The 23,125-nt window shown below is 39.2% G+C and overlaps 1 long non-coding RNA gene across 1 annotated transcript; it reads left to right on the top strand.

Annotated features, from left to right (window-relative positions):
* Positions 1-9,081: 9,081 nt before the first annotated feature.
* Positions 9,082-14,959, top strand: LOC132882874 (uncharacterized). Its single transcript, XR_009654254.1, has 2 exons — positions 9,082-9,377; positions 11,408-14,959. It is a non-coding gene; the product is annotated as an uncharacterized LOC132882874 (long non-coding RNA).
* Positions 14,960-23,125: the final 8,166 nt, after the last annotated feature.

Genomic DNA, 23,125 nt, shown 5'->3' with positions numbered 1-23,125 from the left:
CAATGTCATCCCCAGGATTTACGGTACACCAAAAATACACAAACCAGGAACACCATTACGCCCCATAGTAGATAGCATTGGTTCAGTCACATACAACTTATCAAAAGCACTCACCGAAATAATTAAACCATTACTAGGACTCACAGACCAACACTGCAAAAACTCAAAACATCTGGCAGAAGAACTAAAAAACATCAAAATGCAGCAAGATGAAGTTTTCATTTCACATGATGTCATATCTCTTTTCACCAGAACACCCACGGAAGCCACCATACAGATAGTACAAGACAAATTAAAAACAGACAGGACGCTCAAGAAACGCACAAACCTCACCGTACAAGACATCACTCAGCTCCTTCAATTCATCGCCACATCCACATACTTTCAGTTCAGGAATACAATCTACAGACAGAAGGAAGGTTTTGCCATGGGAGACCCACTATCAGCCATCATGTGCGGCTTTTTCATGGAGGATCTGGAGCAGAAAGCACTCACTACAATACCAGCGGAATACAGACCAACACTCTGGAAACGGTATGTGGACGACATATTGGAAAAAGTAAAGAGGGGACACACTCAACAACTCACCGACCATCTCAACACCATAGACAATACCGGCAATATAAAGTTCACACATGAAGAAGAAACGGAGCAGTCAATAGCATTTTTGGATTTAAAAATACAACACACAGAAGATGGGGACATCAAAATAAAAGTACACAGAAAACCCACACACACCGACCAATATTTAAACTGGACTTCCGAACACCCCATAATGCACAAAATATCCGTAGTTAGAACATTACATGAACGCACAGCAATAATTACAGATCCACAGGACAAAGAACAGGAGGAACAACATATACAACATGCACTGAAGGCATGTCAATATCCACAATGGGCAATATCCAAAGGGGTGGAACAGGTTAAGAACAACAAAACACAGAAGAAAGAGAAAAAACAAACTAACAAACAAGAACACAGGGGAGTAGTTACATTACCATACATCAGGGGAATAACTGAACGCATTCAAAGAGTAATGAGGAAACACAATGTTAACACACCTGTCAAACCACACACAACACTCCGTCAGATCCTGGTGCATCCCAAAGACAGAATACATCCGGACAACAGATGCAACACCATATATGAGATTCCATGTAAATTATGCAATAAAACTTATACTGGGGAGACAGGAAGGAGTTTCAACACAAGAAAACATGAACATAAGAAAGAGTGCGAAAAGGAGACAGCTACAAGACAAACCCGAACAATAAAAGAAAAGGCACAACAGGAAAATTATAAGTCAGCTATAACAGATCACTGTAAAAGGGAAAACCACATTATGGACTGGGGGAATGCCAGAGTCATCCGCACAGAAGATAACAAACATCAGCGCTGGATCAGGGAGGCCATAGAGATCCGTAAGCGAAGCCCGAGGACCATCAACCGGGATGAGGGAGCATACATGCTCTCCCATACCTGGAGTGACACCTTACAGGGGACGAACAGACAGTATAAGGCGTGACCGACCTGTCAAACCAGACAGGAAGGCCACGCCTTCAGAAACAGCAGCTGATAAAAGATGCGTCACCAATTAACATCCGGTGACACTCTGAGGAAGACGGAAGTTGTACGTCGAAACATGTCAGGTAAACAAACCCAAAAATTAGATGTCTGATAAAAAAGAAAAAAAAAAAAAACTAACTATATTTAATATAAGACATAATGAACGTAATCGAAAGATGTTTGTTTGATGGTTATGCTTTTCTTCATCTTTTTCAAAACTTAAATAAACACTTGTTTTGGATTTATATCCTGCCACTTTAATTGCATTCTTTAGAATGAAGAAATTAGAATATGTTTATAATTAAGAATTTGTGTCTACTTATTATAGAATACTGGAAAAATATAAGAAAATAAATGAGTAATGTAATATTAATTGATTGTGATGCCAAATGTTTTGCTTTGAAGGCTTCACAATGAATCTTCCTTAGTTTTAGCCTGGCAAGCCAGACTAAATGTGAATATTTGCCACTCGTAGGCAAAAATATTTTTGGCCGCTAGGCGGGTGGGTCTAGTTTACTAGGCTACCTTAGTTTGCCACTTTTAACTTGTTCAGTGTTGCCACCTAGTGGAGAGAAGAGATATTGTCTGTATTGATATCTGAATTTACCAGGCAAAAACAAGTTCGGCCAATTGACTTGCTACCTAGGTCAATTTACTTCAGTCCTGTGGACATTTATGGTCCGTGTAGACATAACGGGGGAAAATTGCCCCCCCTGAAAAAAAATTCAGGAGCCGCCACTGCATTGTGGAAAGATATTAGCTCTGTGTCAGGGTGGGGTTAAGGTTAGGCTCCGCCCTTCCACTCTTTATAAGGGATTACCTGTGGGGATTTTCTCTTGGAGCACTCACACAATAAATCCCTGAGCTCCTGATATAAAGTTGTATGTAGCTCAAAGCAACAGTGTTGATGACCAGTTAAGCACTTTTGTTTTTGCTTGATCTCAGTACATTTACTTCTAATGATTGTTGTCTAACTGTAATATATGGCATTAGAAAGCTGCCAGAATGTCACAAACTCACTGAATATGCTTTACAAATGCCCCATGAATTGCAATGTGATTTATAAATGCCCCACAAGTTGCAATTATGCACGCCATGCTTTACAAATACAACACACACCTCTCAAACAAATGCATTATTCCTTGTAAATATAAAACATGGCTTTCAAATAACACAACACGTTTTGTGAATGCTAATGCAGGGCGGGTTATAGAAATGTAAAGAATGAAAATAAATGCAAATCAATCAGAAATATTTTGCATGTCTGTGTCATCGGTTTTACAAATGCAAATACACATTTTTTTGACAGGTACACAGCAACGCACGTCAGTTGTAGATCATGTGACTGTTGGCACTGTTATTCTGCTTGTACAAGTTGCCAATGCAAATGCACGGATTTTTTTCACAAATAGGCCTAGAACCAAAATAGCAGCTGGCATTAAAGTGCATATCCTGGACCAATTTCGTTTTTTTTATATGAAAGTATGTCCCTTTACACACTCATCCAGAAAGGTAATTTTGCACAAGGCCATCTGTCTACAGCAGAAAAAAATAAAATAACAAGACGCGTCTGGAAAAATCCCAAGGGAGTCTGGAGCCAGAATCGTGACATTATCTGCGGAAGCGCCAGCAGGCTGCGCGAGCTTTGCACGGTTTCAGTGCACAGCCTGTGTAGACCAAGCGCTCCCATTTCTCTTTCATTGTCCGGTCTTTTGGAAAATGATGAGTACTAATCCCATCAAGATTGGTGTTGCTACACCCTCCTACAATACATCTGTTAACCATTTTAATATTTACATGATAACATTGAAGAAATTTGCAGAAAACCACCAGGTCGTTTTCTCATAAACAAACCAGCGCTGACGTAGGATTCAGAGGGAGGCGTCCCGCACATGACATCACGAAAATCAATGTTTCCCAGGAAATCCAAATGCCAAGGTTTTTCAGAGGCGGACCAATTCGCCTCAAATGGCTTGATTTCAACTGAATTTTTCTGATAATGCGCAAGGTAAAAAAATTGCAGAGAATGCAGAATGCTACAGATATTTGACCAAAGTTTAATATAAAATAGAAGAATTACATTGCTCTTGCTCCTGAATTTACCCATGATATGCCCTTTAAAGGGACATCTACCTTCCATTCAGATCATTTACCCGTCCAAAAGATTCCTCAGGTTTCTCCAGATCCACTAAACATTGCTTCAGCAACTATTAGTTTTACTAACATTAGTTTAACATAAAGGTTTTTGTTTGTTTGTTTGTTTGTTTGTTTTTTCAGCTAACATTTGTTGTAGTGAAGACAACAATACATTATCTGTTTCATGAACATGACAGATAATTTAATGTCTCATTTGGTAGAAGAAAGTTTTGAAAAACTTCATGCTCTGCACAATGATGCAGACTGTCGTATCCAGTCATTTTGAAAACGCTTGTCTTCTGAAGCTCCTGTTCTTTATTGATTTGCATTCTTTCTTTACCTTTGTGGAATCCGCCCTACATTTGTATTTGTGAAACACATTTTTTTACAGTAGTTTTTTAACAGCTGTTTTTTTGTATTTGTAAAGAATATTGTGCTTGTTTCCGAGATGTCTGTTGGATTTGTAAGGTATGGTGTGGTATATTTACAAATCATGAGGCATTTGTAAAACACATTCACTGTGTTTGTGGCATTTTGGCAGCTTTCTAATTCCACAGTAAAAGCATATGTCTATAGGATAGGAACCAAAACAAATAGTTTAAACACTAATTGCATGGTAGCAGATGATCCCATGTCTTACCTGTTATTACAGGGCACCAAACATGGCTTTGGATTCCAGGGTGTTGTTCAGGAATCACCAACATTTGGAATGTTACTGTGCTTATTCATTACACTGAGGTGAAGGTATGTCCTAGGCATCATCATGCACATTTTGGAGGGGCTTTAAACCCCTTGAAGATGTGCTCTATCCCCCCAAAGAAATGTTCCCTGATAGTGTACACTTTGGTATAATTTGTTTCTAAAAAATTCTAACTATGTTTGTTCCAGTGAGCCTACGAAAGGTTGATTTTCTGCTTTAATGTTGATAGATCAATGTCTTTAACAGTAAAAACAATCACCACAAATAGCACATAATCACCATCGATACACCATCACACACAAGCATCTGGGACGGCCGGAAGTGTTAACGCGTTCACTTGGTATTCAGAGCACTGAGTGAAATGAAAGGCTACATTTTTTATTTCTGTGCCATGCCCGCTATAAAGCAGTTACACCTTTTATCACAGTTCATGTGGTCAAAAACAAACACTATTTATTTATTTATTTATTTTACATGTGTTAGGTTTATATAAGTATTATTCTTGACCAAGAAGGCAGTAATTTATTAAAATGGTGACAAAATTAAGGATTAACTTCGGTTCAGTTAAAAATGACCTTCTGTCTCGGCTGGACATTGTTTGGGAACATTTTGTTTATTTTGATATGAAATGTGTATTTTTGATCAGAGATGTGTCTGAACGACGCCAAGGTCTGTTTTGATGTCAGATCGACCCACACACACTTTAATGTTGGATGTAATGGTAGCCTTATTGCTGAACAAAGAGTTAAGACTTTATATTTTAGATCTAAGATCCAAGTTAGTTTTATAGTTTTAAGTTAGTTTTATAATTACAGAATATAATTTAGGGTTGTTAAGACCTTATGATTCTAATGTTAAGACTTCATGAGTTTAATCCTGAATCCTGTTTGACCTTTCTCTGGTGAAGTAGCATTTCCTTGCTTTGCCAGACATATTCTTATTTTTCGTATGACTGTCTTTTAGGTTTGTTCTTATTTACTTATAACATATCTTTGTTGAAAGATTCCGTATGTGCGTAAGCAATGTTTGTATCTTGCTATCATGTCATATGATCAGATATGTTATTATGTTATGATTATTTGACCTGCCCCAAGATCAAGCTGCTCACTTGCTCGCAAGTCAAGCACACACACATACAGTGGTGCTTGAAAGTTTGTGAACCCTTTAGAATTTTCTATATTTCTGCATAAATATGACCTAAAACATCATCAGATTTTCACACAAGTCCTAAAAGTAGATAAAGAGAACCCAGTTAAACAAATGAGATAAAAAATATTGTACTTGGTCATTTATTTATTGAAGAAAATGATCCAATATTGCATATCTGTGAGTGGCAAAAGTATGTGAACCTTTGCTTTCAGTATCTGGTGTGACCCCCTTGTGCAGCAATAACTGCAACTAAACGTTTGCGGTAACTGTTGATCAGTTCTGCACACCAGCTTGGAGGAATTTTAGCCCATTCCTCCATACAGAACAGCTTCAACTCCGGGATCTTGGTTGGTTTCCTCACATGAACTGCTCGCTTCAGGTCCTTCCACAACATTTCAAATGGATTAAGATCAGGGCTTTGACTTGGCCATTCCAAAACATTAACTTTATTCTTCTTTAACCATTCTTTGGTAGAACGACTTGTGTGCTTAGGGTTGTTGTCTTCCTGCATGAACCACCTTCTTTTGAGATTCAGTTCATGGACAGGTGTCCTGACATTTTCCTTGAGAATTCGCAGTTATAATTCAGAATTCATTGTTCCATCAATGATGGCAAGCCGTCCTGGACCAGATGCAGCAAATCAAGTCCAAACCGTGATACTACCACCACCATGTTTCACAGATGGGATAAGGTTCTTATGCTGGAATGCAGTGTTTTCTGTTCTCCAAACATAACACTTCTCATTTAAACCAAAATGTTTTATTTTTGTCTCATCCATCCACAAAACATTTTTCCAATAGCCTTCTGTCATGTCCACGTGATCTTTAGCAAACTGCATATGAGCAGCAATATTCTTTTTGGAGAGCAGTGGCTTTCTCCTTGCAGCTCTGCCATGCACACCATTGTTGTTCAGTGTTCTCCTGATGGTGGACTCATGAGCATTAACATTAGCCAATGTGAGAGAGGCCTTCAGTTGCTTAGAAGTTACCCTGGGGTCCTTTGTGAACTCGGCAACTATTAGATGCCTTGCTCTTGGAGTGATCTTTCTTGGTCGACCACTCCTGGGGATGGTAACAATGGTGTTGAATTTCCTCCATTTGTACACAATCTGTCTGACTGTGGATTGGTGGAGTCCAAACTCTCTAGAGATGTTTTTTTCACCTTTTCCAGCCTGATGAGCATCAACAACGCTTTTTCTGAGGCCCTCAGAAATCTCCTTTGTTTGTGCCATGATACACTTCCACAAACATGTGTTGTGAAGATCAGACTTTGATAGATCCCTATTCTTTAAATAAAACAGGGTGCCCACTCACACCTGATTGTCATCCCATTGATTGAAAACACCTGACTCTAATTTCACCTTCAAATTAACTGCTAATCCTAGAGGTTCACATATTTTTGCCACTCACAGATATGTAATATTGGATCATTTTCCTCAATAAATAAATGACCAAGTATAATATTTTTGTCTCATTTGTTTAACTGGGTTCTCTTTATCTACTTTTAGGACTTGCGTGAAAATCTGTTGATGTTTTAGGTCATATTTATGCAGAAATATAGAAAATTCTAAAGGGTTCACAAACTTTCAAGCACCACTGTACATCTGAACATTCCATCAGAACAGTGATGTAATTAAAATGTGACCTGCTCACACACACACAGACACATAGACACAGATATCAAAATGATGTCACTTACTCACACCCTCCCATAGACACACACACACACCCCTCTCTGAGGTCACATACAAACACACACACACACACACACACACACCCCTCTCTGAGGTCACATACAAACACACACACACATTCGACAGACACAATAGCCATTTGGAGAGATTATGATTTGTTATAAAAGGTGTTTGTAATCTTTCATCTTTGGCGAGAATACTGTGAATAAACAGCAACTAAACCGATCTCTGGTTCTCTGTTTTTTTGCGGTGTTCCGTCCCAGACGTCTGGGTGGTACGAGGGCGGGGGTCCCGAGAAATAAGTTGACCGATTGACCGTTTCAGACTGGGTTGAACCCCAACAATTTGGTGGCCCGTACGGGGAACCTCCTAATCAGGTAAGGGGTCTCTTAATTGATTAGTTTGATTGGTTGGACTTCTGCCTGGTTGGAGGTCTCAGAAAAAAAAAAAAAACAGTTGTTTATGATTTTGTTATTGGTAATCCTCGTGTAGAGGCACGGGACGTTTTTATAGTAGACTTTTGTTTACGGGATGTTTTTTGGCGATATAAGAGCCACGGGAAGATTGGTTAAACCTCGTGGAAGAGCCACGGGAAGGCTATCCTCGTAATTTGTTTACGGGAAGGTGACCCTCGTGAAGTGAAGGAGCTGTCACGGGAAGAGCGCGCTTTTTATGTTAAACCCAAAATAATTACCCTAATTAATCTCGGGACTGATTCCTTCGTGCCACCATGGGGGGAAAAATTGTATTAAGGTACACGGACCCCGAGAAAAAAACCCACGGGATTGGATGAATTGCTGTGGTTTAGCATCTCATCATCTCATTATCTCTAGCCGCTTTATCCTTCTACAGGGTCGCGGGCAAGCTGGAGCCTATCCCAGCCGACTACAGGCGAAAGGCGGGGTACACCCTGGATAAGTCGCCAGGTCATCACAGGGCTGACACATAGACACAGACAACCATTCACACTCACGGTCAAGAGTCACCAGTTAACCTAACCTGCATGTCTTTGGACTGTGGGGGAAACCGGAGCACCCGGAGGAAACCCACGCAGACACGGGGAGAACATGCAAACTCTGCACAGAAAGGCCTTCGCCAGCCCCGGGGCTCGAACCCAGGACCTTCTTGCTAACCACTACACCACCGTGCCGCCCCGTGGTTTAGCATTCTACACAAATTCTAGACAGTTTGGCCGGCTCAGTTTTGATTTATCCTCATTCAGGTATTTGCAATCTCTAGGAGCTGTGTAATGTATCTTTAATTGTTATAGCATTTATATAAGGCATTACTGGATATGCACAAAATAATGAAACAACAACTCTGGACATGAACAGTTAGAACTGTGTTCTTGGTGTGCATAAATGTCAAACCTTTGGTCAATCCAACCTGTATAACCAACTTCCAAAGTCCTTATTTCCCTTATAAAATCCTTATAAGATGTAAATTAAAATGATTTACCTAAAATTTGAATGATAATTAACAATGATATATCCCAGGTACTTTTTATTCAATATTAATAATAATAAACTTTAAGAATGAATACAAAGCTTCAATGTTTGACAAAAAAACTACAAGGTGTAAATGTCATGTGCTCTTTTATCATAATTGATTATAGCTCTAAATAAACAGTGAAGGTTTTTTTTTGTTAAAAAGAATCCGTATAACTTTATTTGTACGCCCGTATACTATGTTTATTGAATCAAATCCATATAAAATACGGACATTCTGTATATTGTGCATTTTAATCTCAACGAAAGCTTCACTGAATCGATTCTTTAGAACAAACTCGCATGCGTGTGAATCAATTTACTTGATTCACTCTTGATTCTTGACTCAGAATCTACGGAAACCTTATTTGTATTCCTGTTTTCAAATTGTAAACAATAATCATACTCTCATGAAATTAAAGTATAAACTTTCCTCAACCCATTACGTGTGCATGAACTCAACAAATGCAGTCCATGCGTCTGTATCGATTCGCTCGATCGAGTTATTTTTATGTTTCGTCCCGAAAAAGATCCGAATCGTTTGTGAATCTCATCACTGTTAGAAATCCAAGAGAAGAGATCCTCTTCCCTTAACATCATCAGAAGACAAATCTGCTTCTTAATCAATTAGTTTCAGCGTTTGGTGAGTAGATCATCTGTATTTTATTTTATATTCATTGTGTGTTGATAGTTCGAAACTTGTAACTGGAAAGTTATCAGGAAAGTCACGAGTGGTCTGCGAGGTGATCTCTGAACAGGTCCGCGAGCACTCTACAAGACTATTAATGCGTTTTAATAATTAATAGTATAGCTATTAATGCAGTTTCATGTCTAGAGCTTATAAATGACGAATACGAAGTATGTGACGGCAAAATAACATTAGAACTCTAGTTCCCATGATGCTTGTGAACTGGGCATGCGCACTGGATAAAAGAAAAAGCAGCTCTTTAGGGCAAAACTCTCGTCTCATCAGATTTGGGCAGTAATTCTATGCGTTCAGACCTTAAATAATGAAATAACTGTACAAGCAAATACAACACAAAAACCATTTTTAAAACATTCACTTAAATTAAACAGACATGGTAGAACAGAAGAAATATATTTAAGGCTTAGAGTTTGATTAATTCAGCCAAATCAAATATCACTTTCAGATTTGAAGATATTTATCAGGAGTCATTTTTAAAATATTGAGTATTATACCACTTCCTGTTTAAAGGCATAATAAAAGGCATCAAATATATTTACCCTACATGTGAATGGAAATGCCGAAAAGTTTAATGTTTAACCTAATGTTTAATGTTGATCTAAAACATTTTAAAACTGATCGTGTAGTGGTATTTTTATTAATCATATGTAATTCTAACCTTTAAATATCCTATATACTCCTGTTTCTGACGCGTTTTAGCGAAATGTGGACTTGTCTGGGAAGCATGAAATTAGTTCAACAGCGAGCTAACCCGCTTTTTACTTCATTTTTGACATTTTTTAAATAATTGTCGTCCTATTATAAATAATATTTTGAATAATTGTTCCGTCTCTTTTCTGTCTCTGTCTCTGTCTCAGTCAACATTGAGATAAGGGCTCCCAGACTGTTACAGATAGCTATAATATAAACAAACAACTCATGCAAGAACAGCAGGCAAGGACAGCCACAGAAATCTGCAATGGGCAGAGAAAATCATTATTTTTGGCACTTTCTCACAATAATGAATTTAATAAGTAATCTCTTTATATTACTAAGTAAATTCCATATACATAAAGTCAAAATGTCCAAGACAACCAATTTTCATTCTCATTAATACTGTTAATTGAATTAAAAATGTATTTTGAGTCTCTGTCACATATCGAATCAAACAAAAAGTGCTTATCAGCTATTCAATTTTATTCAAATTACATTCAGTGAGATTGTTTGTTATTTCAATTTGCCCTGTTTTTTTTATCTCCTTTTCTTTCTTTAAACTTATTGCTACTTATGAGGCTAAGCTTAAACATGTTCCTCCTAATTTCGAACTATTGATATGAAATGCTCTGATTAATTGTTTGCTGAGTTTTAAACCTCCATACTTTTGCCTTTAAAAACCACAGAGGATATGGAATGGATAGGCTTTTAATGTATTTAGTTAACCATAATTTTTTTCCAGCAAGAAACAGTTAACAAACGTTTACTTGAATAACTTTTTGTTTATAAATCGGAGACTTGGGTTTATCTTTATTTAACCATTAAGGAAAAAAACTTCATAAATTATCATGAAATTATCATGATTATGATACATTGGCTTGTATAAGTATTCATTGTCCTTGAACCTTTCCGCATTTTGTTGTACTGCAACCTGGAACTTAAATTGACATGAAACTACACAAAATATGATTTAATAAGCAGTACCTCTCTCTCTGGATGTCATCCTACAGTCTCTTCTTGAGCAAGGCGTGGTGAGACACTTTACACAAGATTTACGTAAGATTAATGAATTGATTGTTTCTTCTGTAATATCACAGGTTCCTGCTCATCATTGCTATTTTTCCATTAATGATCTCTGTTCTGCCTTTTCCTGCCTTTTTTCCATGCACATGAGGAGATAGCGTTTGGACTCAATGTTCCATTGACTCTCTTGCTGTTTTTTTTTTTTCCAGCTGTAATTCATAATGCGCTCTGTGACCTTCTCCCTCCCTCAGGACTCTGTGGTCTGTGTGTTCTGGTATCTGCTGAGTCGCCAGAAATCTGCCAAGACACTGACACTTGCGCCTGCTCCAACATCTGGCGCATAAGGGCTTTAAAGGTTTCCAGAACCAAGCTGCAATATTGCATGGACACTTAAGTATATGAACTTTTGAAGTTTTGAACTTTCTCAAGGCTGCCATTCTAGACACAAAACGCCCTGCAACTAAACATGCACTGATGTCTTTTCTGGGTCAGAAAATGGATCCCTGACTGCTCTTTATATGACAAGCTTCTCCGTTCTGCAATCTCTCATCACGATCCACTGCAACATCCTTTGACCTGGACTGACGCTATGGTGGTCGCTTATCACTCCCTCAAAAGCACCCTGCTCACTTCAAGCCCTTCCACCTCTATGCCTGTGAACACCAAGGCACAGCCTCTGGGGAGCATGAGGGGGGGGAAATGCGTTTGTGTTTTTATCCAAAACATTAGACATTGTTGCTCAAGGCTTACCTGCGTGTCTGGGGGCTGTCTCCGCATATGCTTTGATGGTTTTAGATGCGGAAAAATTGGTTTTGTCTCACCCACTGATCTTGCACTCGTCACATCAAGTTAAACAGGTGTTGCAAAATTTACAGACCCATTAAGTTAATTTATCAGTAATTTAATAGATAATTAAATTAACATATGACTATTTATTCTCTGTTCTACTAACAATCTCGAAATTCGTGTCACATCCTCTTTTGATAATGTAGGTCGCGCTCTCGCACACCTCCTTAATTCTCGGGATGATACTTGGGATGACATTGATATTGTCTGTCTAAAAATCGTACATACTACTAGTATCAGGTCTGATCTCTCCTCCAGCCCTCTAGGGATGGGGGAAGTACTCTTTGTTGATGGTTATTCTGTGGTTATTCTGTGTGTTCAATCAATATCAGCCTGATATTCTGCATGAGACATACGCTCTTCCGTTCTCATTTGATTTTTGTCATCTTGATTGTGGACAAATTCTCTAAATGGGTAGAAGTTTTTTTTCTGTTTTCGAGAGAACACGAAGGTAGTTACTCGTTTTAATACCTAGTTATAATAATAATAATAATAATAATGATACATTTTATTTATAAGTGCCTTTCAAGGTACCCAAGGACACTGGACAGTAAAAAAGAAAAACAAACAATAAAAGCAGAACAATAATAATAAATCAAGAAATCAATAATAATTATTATTATAGTTATGGGGTTTCAAATGCCATAGACTCAGACAAAGGTACCCCTTTTTACTTCAAAGGTCACACAAAACCTTTGTAAGTATCTCTAAACTAAACTGGTGTTTTCACATTCCTCAATCCTCTGGTATCGTAGAACGTACTAATCGAACATTGAAAGACAAATTAATTAAGGTCATGCAGGACACAGGTTTAGTTCTGTAATCCATAATTCATTCTGGCTGAAATTCGCATGACACCAAGAAATTATTTTTGGAAGACCTTTCCCCTCTCCCCTGGAAGAAGGGAACTCCGGCTCTGGGTACCTCTGATTTGAAAATGCATATGGATGAGTATTCTGCAGCCCTTTAGATAAGTTGTATAAAATTTGTACCAAGGTCAATAGTACAATATCTCCACCACACACCCCTTTCATGTGGGAGACAAGTGCTGGTGTGATTTTTTTAAAGTAATGATTTGGACAATTGGGAAAACAATATAATGGGCCTGCAGACATAGTCGCCATTACTTCTACTGCTGTTTTAACTGATCTTTTTCCACAGTGGATCCATGCCACGCGATTGAAGAAGGCTCCATAACAAAGTTGTGTTACAATGACAAGTTTGCTACTAACGTTTTCTCTGTGTCCCGAGAATCTCTGTTCTCTATCTCTGTCTCTCTATTTCTGAGCTCTACACAGATTCGACTGAGAATCCTCAAGACGTTGTGAACAAAGAGGGGAAGAGATCTTCGCCCCATTTGGAACCAATCATCCTCACTACAACCATGACAGTCCTCATCACGGGTTTCGTGACTGCTTCATTGTTGCTCGGGGCAGGGCTACCCGCCCGAGCCTTCGTGACTGCTTCATCTTTTGCTCGGGGCAGGGCTACCCGCCCGAGCCTTCTGGACCACGTCATTGCTCGGAGCAGGGTTACCCGCTCGAGCTGGACTTCGAGACAACATCTTCTGGACTAACTTCGCTAACTGGACTGCGCAAGCGCACACCACACGAATGTGTTATGTCTTTCATCTGATGCTGTCTTCTACTATTATTACACATCTCTATGCTCTGAAACTCTGTATTCTTACAGGACTCTGTTCTCACTATAGGTCGATATGCCTTCTAATTTCATTTTTCCTCACTGTTTTAGAACAAATTACTCTGAAGGAAGTAGCGTGTATTTGGGACGAATTAAGAGGTTTTGAGTTTCTCTAAGCTCCGGTGAGGTGGGACGAGGGCTGGTCGGGCATGCCCGCCCTCTGAGCACCAATATACGTCAAGAAGGGCAAAGATTAACTCAAGATTAATTCTCGATGTAATCACATATATGATCATGAGGTAATAATATATGATCCTAGGATTTGATAATAGTGATACTATTATCAAAGGGGGGGATTGTTAGGTTTATATAAGTATTATTCTTGACCAAGAAGGCAGTAATTTATTAAAATGGTGACAAAATTAAGGATTAACTTCGGTTCAGTTAAAAATGACCTTCTGTCTCGGCTGGACATTGTTTGGGAACATTTTGTTTATTTTGATATGAAATGTGTATTTTTGATCAGAGATGTGTCTGAACGACGCCAAGGTCTGTTTTGATGTCAGATCGACCCACACACACTTTAATGTTGGATGTAATGGTAGCCTTATTGCTGAACAAAGAGTTAAGACTTTATATTTTAGATCTAAGATCTAAGTTAGTTTTATAGTTTTAAGTTAGTTTTATAATTACAGAATATAATTTAGGGTTGTTAAGACCTTATGATTCTAATGTTAAGACTTCATGAGTTTAATCCTGAATCCTGTTTGACCTTTCTCTGGTGAAGTAGCATTTCTTTGCTTTGCCAGACATATTCTTATTTTTCGTATGACTGTCTTTTAGGTTTGTTCTTATTTACTTATAACATATCTTTGTTGAAAGATTCCGTATGTGCGTAAGCAATGTTTGTATCTTGCTATCATGTCATATGATCAGATATGTTATTATGTTATGATTATTTGACCTGCCCCAAGATCAAGCTGCTCACTTGCTCGCAAGTCAATCACACACACATACATCTGAACATTCCATCAGAACAGTGATGTAATTAAAATGTGACCTGCTCACACACACACACACACACACACACACACACACACACACACACATAGACACAGATATCAAAATGATGTCACTTACTCACACCCTCCCATAGACACACACACACACACCCTTCTCTGAGGTCACATACAAACACACACACACACATTTGACAGACACAATAGCCGTTTGGAGAGATTATGATTTGTTATAAAAGGTGTTTGTAATCTTTCATCTTTGGCAAGAATACTGTGAATAAACAGCAGTTAAACCGATCTCTGGTTCTCTGTTTTTTTGCGGTGTTCCGTCCCAGACGTCTGGGTGGTACGAGGGCGGGGGTCCCGAGAAATAAGTTGACCGATTGACCGTTTCAGACTGGGTTGAACCCCAACAACATGGAAACTCAGTTTTAGCATTTTTTTGCATCTGGATAAAATAATTCTCACAATCTTCACTTTAATTAAAGTTTTAATCTCTATTGGTCTCAGTGAGATGAAATTAAATGGAAAGAAATGGTGCAATCGATAACTCATGTTTATGACACACACATGCACACCAGGGCTTTACATTAACTTTTTTGCTCACCGGCCACTGTGGCTAGTGGTTTTCCCGAGTCACTAGCCATTCAGCCTTTTCACTAGCCACAGTTTTGTTGCCAGGAAATCGCAGTTTTTTCTTCACCATGATATGTTAAAGTTCGGAAGATCTAGATTTAATTATGAATGGCAGCGTATAATGTATCTCTACAGTAGCACTCAAGTATTCAGTGCTGTTAAGGTAGCTCCCTATATGAAAACATGCAACCAATTCAGACAAAAATATAAACAGAGTATTCTGTTTATTGAACTCAAATTCAAGCCCCTTACAATATGAAGCATCGTATAATATGAAAAATAACATTCAGTACAACTGAACTGATTCTAATATTAAAAGTCCAATTCAAAACATTTATCATTGAAAAAACATTTGATGTTTTGATATGCAAGTATTATCAAGGATTATTATGTATATTATCTATTAATAGTGTGTGTGTGTGTGTGTGTGTGTGTGTGTAGAGAGAGACATTAAATGTCCTCATTACATTCATCATCAGATGAGTCTGAATGGTCCATGAAAAATGGTCTTCGTGACCTGAGGCTTCCAGCAGGCCATAAGTTGAGCTGGGGCGGGATCAACAACTTTCCAATCGCGTGAACGTTTCTAAACAGCAGCTCCATCCTCTCCAGCTCAGCCAACTTCATGACAGCCAGGGACTGAAAGCAATGCTGTCCTGTAGTGAACCAGCCGTCTTCGCCGGTTTTGATGTTATAGTACCGATGTGTGCATTTGACTTTTTGTGGTCCTTTATAGAGGGTTCCCGCATGACGTCACCGCGCCGCGAGATTTCGGTAGTCACCATATTGGAAGACCAAGTACACATCTATGCAAGTACATACATACATAAAACAAACTACACCTGAAATGTAGCCAGGGCCGGTTCTGCCCTAATCTGGACCCGGGTGCAACATCACGCAACCCCCCCCCCCCCCCCCCCCAAAAAAAAAACAAAAAAACAAAAACAAAAACACACCAGTCTAAATCAGGAAAACCAGTGTTCGAACTACGGGGGTACTCGGGGGATCCGAGATCCCCTGAAACAGACATGAGATCCCTTGAAAACATGATTTGGGAAATGTTGGGGGGTCTCTAAAATATTGGCAAAATGATGTTTATTGACATAGCAATCGTGTGTAACGGGAAGCATTTGCATATCCGAAGTGTTGTGTTTACATCAAAGCTAAAATAAACCGATATGACAACAACTGCCAGGTTGGTTGTTGAGTAGCCTGACTGTTTTTTTTGTTCTTGTGTGTGGTATCATTGTTGATGCGAGGTTGTTTTTTGAACATGCCAATGCGGACACGATTTCCCCTGATGAGTTATGACTTCAGACGCGATGCGTGTGTGGAGGTGTAGAGTCCGCGTGATATGTGCGTAAGATAGGCTTCTCGTGTTTGGAGATCCGCGCGCCGAGACAAGCGCAAGCACCCCCCAGGGAAAAAAGGGACCCCCCGAAAATATCGGCATAGTTCGAACACTGAGGACAACCATCACATAACTATAACTATAAACATTTTAGATCAACTATTTTAACTAAATGGGCTATAATAAATAAGCCTGCAGGCAGCCACGGCGGGCTGCCTCAGAAAAGTAACCATTCAATGACACAACTGAAAGCCTGCAGCCACGGCGGGCTGCCTCAGAAAAGTAACCATTTGTCCTACCTTAACTCGTTTTGCATTTTCTGCCTCCTTTTTTGTATTTTCGACCCTCCGTTTATTTTCTTTCCTTTTCTGAAAACCCGATTTGTGTCCAGACATTTTGTTCTGCTACCAACGAACTAACTCGTCAGGTCTCGTCTCTCGAGTCCGCGATGAAGGGCAACAATTGATACATTTTTACAAACACCCAATAGGGAGGTTGTGACGTTCAGGCTCTCCTTTGCTCACAGACACTCAGTAATGCACTTATTCTCTGTCTCCTGGCAGAAAGCTCCTTGGTTTGCTCCCCTTGTGTCTCAATCACAGCTGGTATTCTGTAGAAAGACTTCTTTTCACCTTTCCCATCAGCTTTGTTGGAACACCCTAACACAGCACAAAAGTTTACCATTGTAGGTTTATGATGAATCAAGTGCCTCGTGGGTTTAAATTCCGCGCGCTGCCGTTATTTCCCCCTGATCACAAGTTTGTTGGTCTTCCAATATGGCGCAGGGTCTGTTTACTTCCGGTTTCCGGTGACGTCAGTGGGAAGGGTCTATAGATCCGAGTTTAAAATTACTGGTGCCTGTCTTTGCCAGACTTTCTACAATCTTCACAGTACAGGGTATTTTCGGTTTTGCTATGAACTAGCCAATCTCACCCAGACTTCCATTTGTCATTGAACTGTCTTATCTTCCTATTAGCGTCTTGTTCATCTCCATGGCCATAGCCAGCTATGAGGCCCCCGCAGTCCAGACCTCGGTCATTTTTGAGAGCTGAAAATACATTTGTACGCTAAATATTCAACTGGATAAAAAATAAAGAATAACATTAAAACATCTCCGTAAAAAGTGCATTGTTAATGATGTTAAACGTTGATTCTTTCTTCTGTGTCTGTTTGGTGCGCGCGGCTCTGAGACCAAGAACACAAAAGCAAATAAGCGCGCGACTTGGTGGAGGAACGCAGTGCAGGAGACACATTTTTTTCATGGTAACCATCAGCGCACTTTCATCAAGCTGTTCAATTTACATTTTCAAAGCAGCGTAGTTGTAGCCTATCTTGTTTGTGATTTTTAAAATACATCATTCGATAAGCCAAAGCAATAGAGTGGAAAGTTTCAACTTATGTTTGCCTTGGATAACTTTGCCTAAAACATGGTGGTGTATACTGATTTTTTTTTCCCAGAGTTTTTTTTTTTTTGTGTAGGTGTAACGGATGCCAGATTGTTAATGTATCTTAGTTCCATAGGCTACATGGTTAGGGGATCTTTTGTCCTCATTGCTTGGGGCAGATCAAACCATTAAACAAGCTTAAATTATGCTTACTCTTGCCAAATACATGATTTTTTTTTCAAAACTTTTGATATTCAGTTCAAACACCATTAAAAGTAATTTCAGGAACAGATCTCTTGTGTGATGTGTAATTCACCCCCTCATTTCAATATGGCGAACATGTTTCGGCGCGCGCTTTGCGCATCACGGACCTCGGGGATTTTAAAATGCTGCTCCGGCGCTGCGCATCTCTGCCCCTTTTCCCTGAGCAGCAGGGTTTGAAACTCCAGCTATGGAGCACTTGCATGTGACATCACAGCTGATCCAGATTGTGACAGATGCCATCTTGTCGGTCAAACGCCATATTCCGCCTTCTACTTCTACTTCTGGTTCTACTTCTGCTTTTACTTCTACCTTTTCTTCTGGAAAACCCTACTATATACAATTCTACTACAACGGCTGCGGCTACAAGCTCTCCCTACCTGTGCACGTTTTTTATGTTTTTTGTGTGTATTTTTGCGTGTTCTTCGTCTGTACCGGGATTCAATATCCACTACAACCATATGGACTTACTAGACATTGGTTTCCAGCAGAAAATGACGGTTTGTAGCGATTTCCATCGCATGCACAACATTCCGGACGAGATAGCGAGACCAGCGGGGTCTCCGTGGATTGTTATCGGAAGCAAAGCGAAGGAGGCGGTGCCGGGAGCGGAAGCAAAAGCGAGGCTGCAGAGCCGGCCTGTTGATTAAGCTCAGAAAACAGCCACTCAAACCTCCACTGCTAAGCCTCTACCTCTCCAACGCCAGATCCATGGTAAACAAGACGGACGATTTGGAATTACCTTATTCTATTCTATAATCAGCTGGTCAGTGCTATACTCAGTACTTAAGTGACTTACCCATCCAATGAGGATTCTTGTTTACAAGATGCCACATCTGAGTCGCTGACAAATCCTGAATTTCTGTAAAGATAACTGTGCAGAGATTTATAAGCACGCAGTGCTTCACCACTGAACAGCGAGGGAAAGTTAATGAGGTAATTATACACGTCCGGGTATTCTGCTGGCAGTTCAAAATCCGGTCGTGAAAACTCCGTCCGGTAAGCCATAAGGGTCACTAATCTGTAGATCGTTTATTTTAGACATATATCTAGTTATCTGTTCATTAGAAAAATGAGCCGTGTAGTCCGTCGGTTGAAATTGATCCATTCTGTACACGAGTGCAGCAGTATTCAGCGGTGTTTTTGACCGACAAGATGGCGGTTGTGTACTTTCCGGTCACGTGACTGCAAGCTCTCTATATGCCGCCAAATAGTGCGCTTGTCAGTCGTCAGCAACTTTGTTGCTTCGTTCATTAACCGCAGGTTACCGTATCAGTGATTTTATCTGAGACATTAACGAACGTTCTAAACAATTCTAACATGTTGTGTCAGAATGTTTATGAAGGTGCTCATGGGAGTTGTAAGCACGTAATATTACATTGCAATGCGTTTATTATATCAGATGCCTTCAAAGAAAACTACAATTAAAATATATTGTCATACCACAGAATGAACCACCCGCCAAAGTGGCTAGTGGGACTAAAGTCATTACCCGCCAAAGCCGAATTTTACCCTCATTTGGCGGGTGGGCGGGTGCTAATGTAAAGCCCTGACACACACACAGAGCAAGAGAGAGACAGAGTGAGTGAGAGAGATAGAAAGAGAGAGAGAAAAAGGGAGAGAAATAAATAAATATCACAATTTTAATGAATAATCATTATTTAGTTATATAGATAATAAACTTGTGAGATTTCACACTTACGGTTAATTTTGGAGTCAGTTACTTACAAACATTATAAAATCTTGTTAATATCATATTTCTAACACGTTTTCCTCCAAATCTATAATGTGAAGGTTCTGAGGTTTTGTAGAGGTCTTCAGATTTATTTTGAAGCAATTTGAATATCAAGTCAGCAGATTATTTCATGGTGATTCATCATCATTGTTGATAATTATCATCACATATTTATAATTTGTGCAAATTGATTTATTTCTTCGAAGAGACACTCCATTATTTGTGCCAGATGGAACCACAGAGCAAAATCCTAAAACACAACATGAATGTTAATAAATTAGACTGTAAATTAACCGCTCTTTAATAAATGAATGAATGAATGAACTGTGAAAATAGAGAACTTAAAACACCAGAAAGAAGCAAAGCTCCAAAATATGTCTGAACAATCAAGTTTTAAAAGTTGATACTAAAATCTCAGAATTGTCAGATAGCTCTTTCAATAAAGCTTGAAAATTTCAGGTTCAGCAAAATTGGTGGAGAGTAAATGAATACTTGTGTGTGAGATGTCTGCTGTCTGCACTTTCCTGACCTAATATAACTGACCTAATATTACACACACACACACACACACACACACACACACACACACACACACACACACACACACACACACACACGGTGGTCTGGCTACCAATCTTTTACTAAATTACTGAGCTCATATTTGAGTCAAACGCACATAAGAGTCTGAGATGGAATAAAAGCTCATCTGCTCTCGCCATCTTCATCCAGAGTCATCCACCAGAGTGAGACGTTCTTCATCTGCAGGATCAGGTGAGGAACACACACTCAAAAAAATAAAACATTGGATTTATTTCACCGAGTTACGGCAACCGGTCCCACGAAACTGTGTTAATTTAGATGTATTGAATACAGTTATGTTGAGTTTATTCAACACATAACTGTATTCAATACATCTAAATTAACACAGTTTCGTGGGACCGGTTGCCATAACTCGGTTAAGTAAATCCAATTTTTTTTTTTTTTGAGTGCAATGAGATGTTTTCTCTGTGTTCCATTTAATGTTTTGTGAATTTTTGCTCACAGATCATTGATATTAGCATGTTCTCATGTTCCTTCTCATGTTCCTCTGAGACCATGTAGCGTGCTGTGTTCTGCTTCTCATTCATCTCAGCAGGAGGTAGGAGTGGGGTAGGAGTGAAACGGGTCTCAACCTCTAAGTTCTTGGGGACAGTGATCTCAAAGGCAAGGCAAGGCAAGTTTATTTATATAGCACATTTCATACACAGTGGCAGTTCAATGTGCTTTACAGAAGTAAAAGCAAAACAGTAAACAATAGAGAATAAAATTACATAAGAAATATAATAAGAATTAAACAATAGTAGAAATAAAATAATAAAATGAAGTAGAAGTTCAAATAGGGGGAAAAAAAACCTCTCCTGGTCGGTAAACACTCAGACGGTGGTTAAGAAATCCCAGCAGTGGCTGCACTTCCTGAGGCTGCTCCGGAAAGCCAAACTAAACAAGGATTTGCTAGTGACATTCTACCGCTCCACTGTAGAGACTGTGCTGGCATACTACATCACAGTGTAGCATGCTGGCTGCTCAGCAGCAGACAGAAGAGCCCACCAGAAGGTCATCAGAACAGCAGAGAAAATTGTTGGCTGTCCCTTGCTTTCTCTGGAAACCATTTCCAATTCACGATGCCTTAGAAAAGCCAGCAACATCATCAAGGAAAATTCTCACCCTGGTCACAAACTGTTTGCTCTCCTGCCCTCAGGGAGGTGCTGCAGGAGCTTGAAAAGTAAAACAAACAGACTCAAAAATAGTTTCTTTCCCTGGGCCATCAGAACTAAGAATTTTGCAAACACATGATTTGCAACCTCATACATTAAGTGAAATAATAAACTGTGCAATAACTTCATGTGCAATAACTGTGTAATAATAATCATCATCACGTAGTGTTTAATATTTTTATTGGTTTTTATGTTTGTCTTATACATTTTATGTCTGTCTTGTCGATGAATGTGTTTTTTTATCATTATCAGATGAAGCACTTCAATTTCGTTGTACTGTGTACAACAACAATAAAGGTATTCTATTCTATTCTATTCTATTCTATTCTATTCTATAGCCATCATTTTAACCATAACTATTTGGTGGTTATGGTTAAGGGCGGCATAGTGGTGTAGTGGTTAGCACTGTCGCCTCACAGCAAGAAGGTTCTGGGTTCGAGCCCAGTGGCTGACGGGATCCTTTCTGTATGGAGTTCTCCCCGTGTCTGTGTGGGTTTCCTCCGGGTGCTCCGGTTTCCCCCACAGTTCAAAGACATGCAGCTTAGGCTAATTGGTGGCTCTAAATTGACCATTGGTGTGAATGGTTGTTTGTCTCTATGTGTCAGGCCTTCGAGGATCTGGCAACTTGTTCAGGGTGTACCCCACCTCTCGTCCATAGTCAGCTGGGATAGGCTCCATCTTGCCCGTGATCCTGCACAGGATAAGCGGTTATGGATAATAGAAGGACGGATGGATAGTTATGGTTAAGATTCCTCTGCGTTCTTGTTCCGGTTTCGCATTGGCATAGATTTTTTTCAAACTCTACAAAAATGCTGCCAAAAGTTACCATGAAGAGGCAGTGATGATTTAATATAGCAGCCATGATAATATCATGCATGCTGAATGATATATCCAATTATTGACACATAACTTTCTCTGAAATTTGAGATGATGGTTTTGCATTTGGTTTTGTTTAAACAAAGAGTCTGGAAAAAATGGATATCTGTCTTCATCATCCATGTTGTAAATTCTCCCCATTTCTTTATCTTTCTATATATAAGAAAAGGACAAGGAAAGTAAACAGATAACCTTTTTAGAGAATCATGTTCAACCAGTTGATCTAAAGTGGAGCCACTGAATAAACACCAGGTTTCAGATATTCATATTACAGGTACATTTTAATGTTCAGTGCATATCTTTACTGTTAGAGCCTGGTGGATGTTGGTCTCCAAGTGGAGAAGTTCAAGTATCTTGGGGTCTAAGTGATCTAATCTAAGCACATGCTTGGATTGGATTGCATAGTCATACTGATAGCTGACAACTGGTGCTTAAACAATCTCCCACTGAAGAATGTCATTTCTA

The sequence above is a fragment of the Neoarius graeffei genome, chromosome 3 (genome assembly GCF_027579695.1).
Source record: "Neoarius graeffei isolate fNeoGra1 chromosome 3, fNeoGra1.pri, whole genome shotgun sequence".
Lineage (NCBI taxonomy): Eukaryota > Metazoa > Chordata > Actinopteri > Siluriformes > Ariidae > Neoarius > Neoarius graeffei.
Note: the sequence above shows the minus strand (reverse complement) of the source record. Positions and strands in the feature narration are given on the sequence as shown.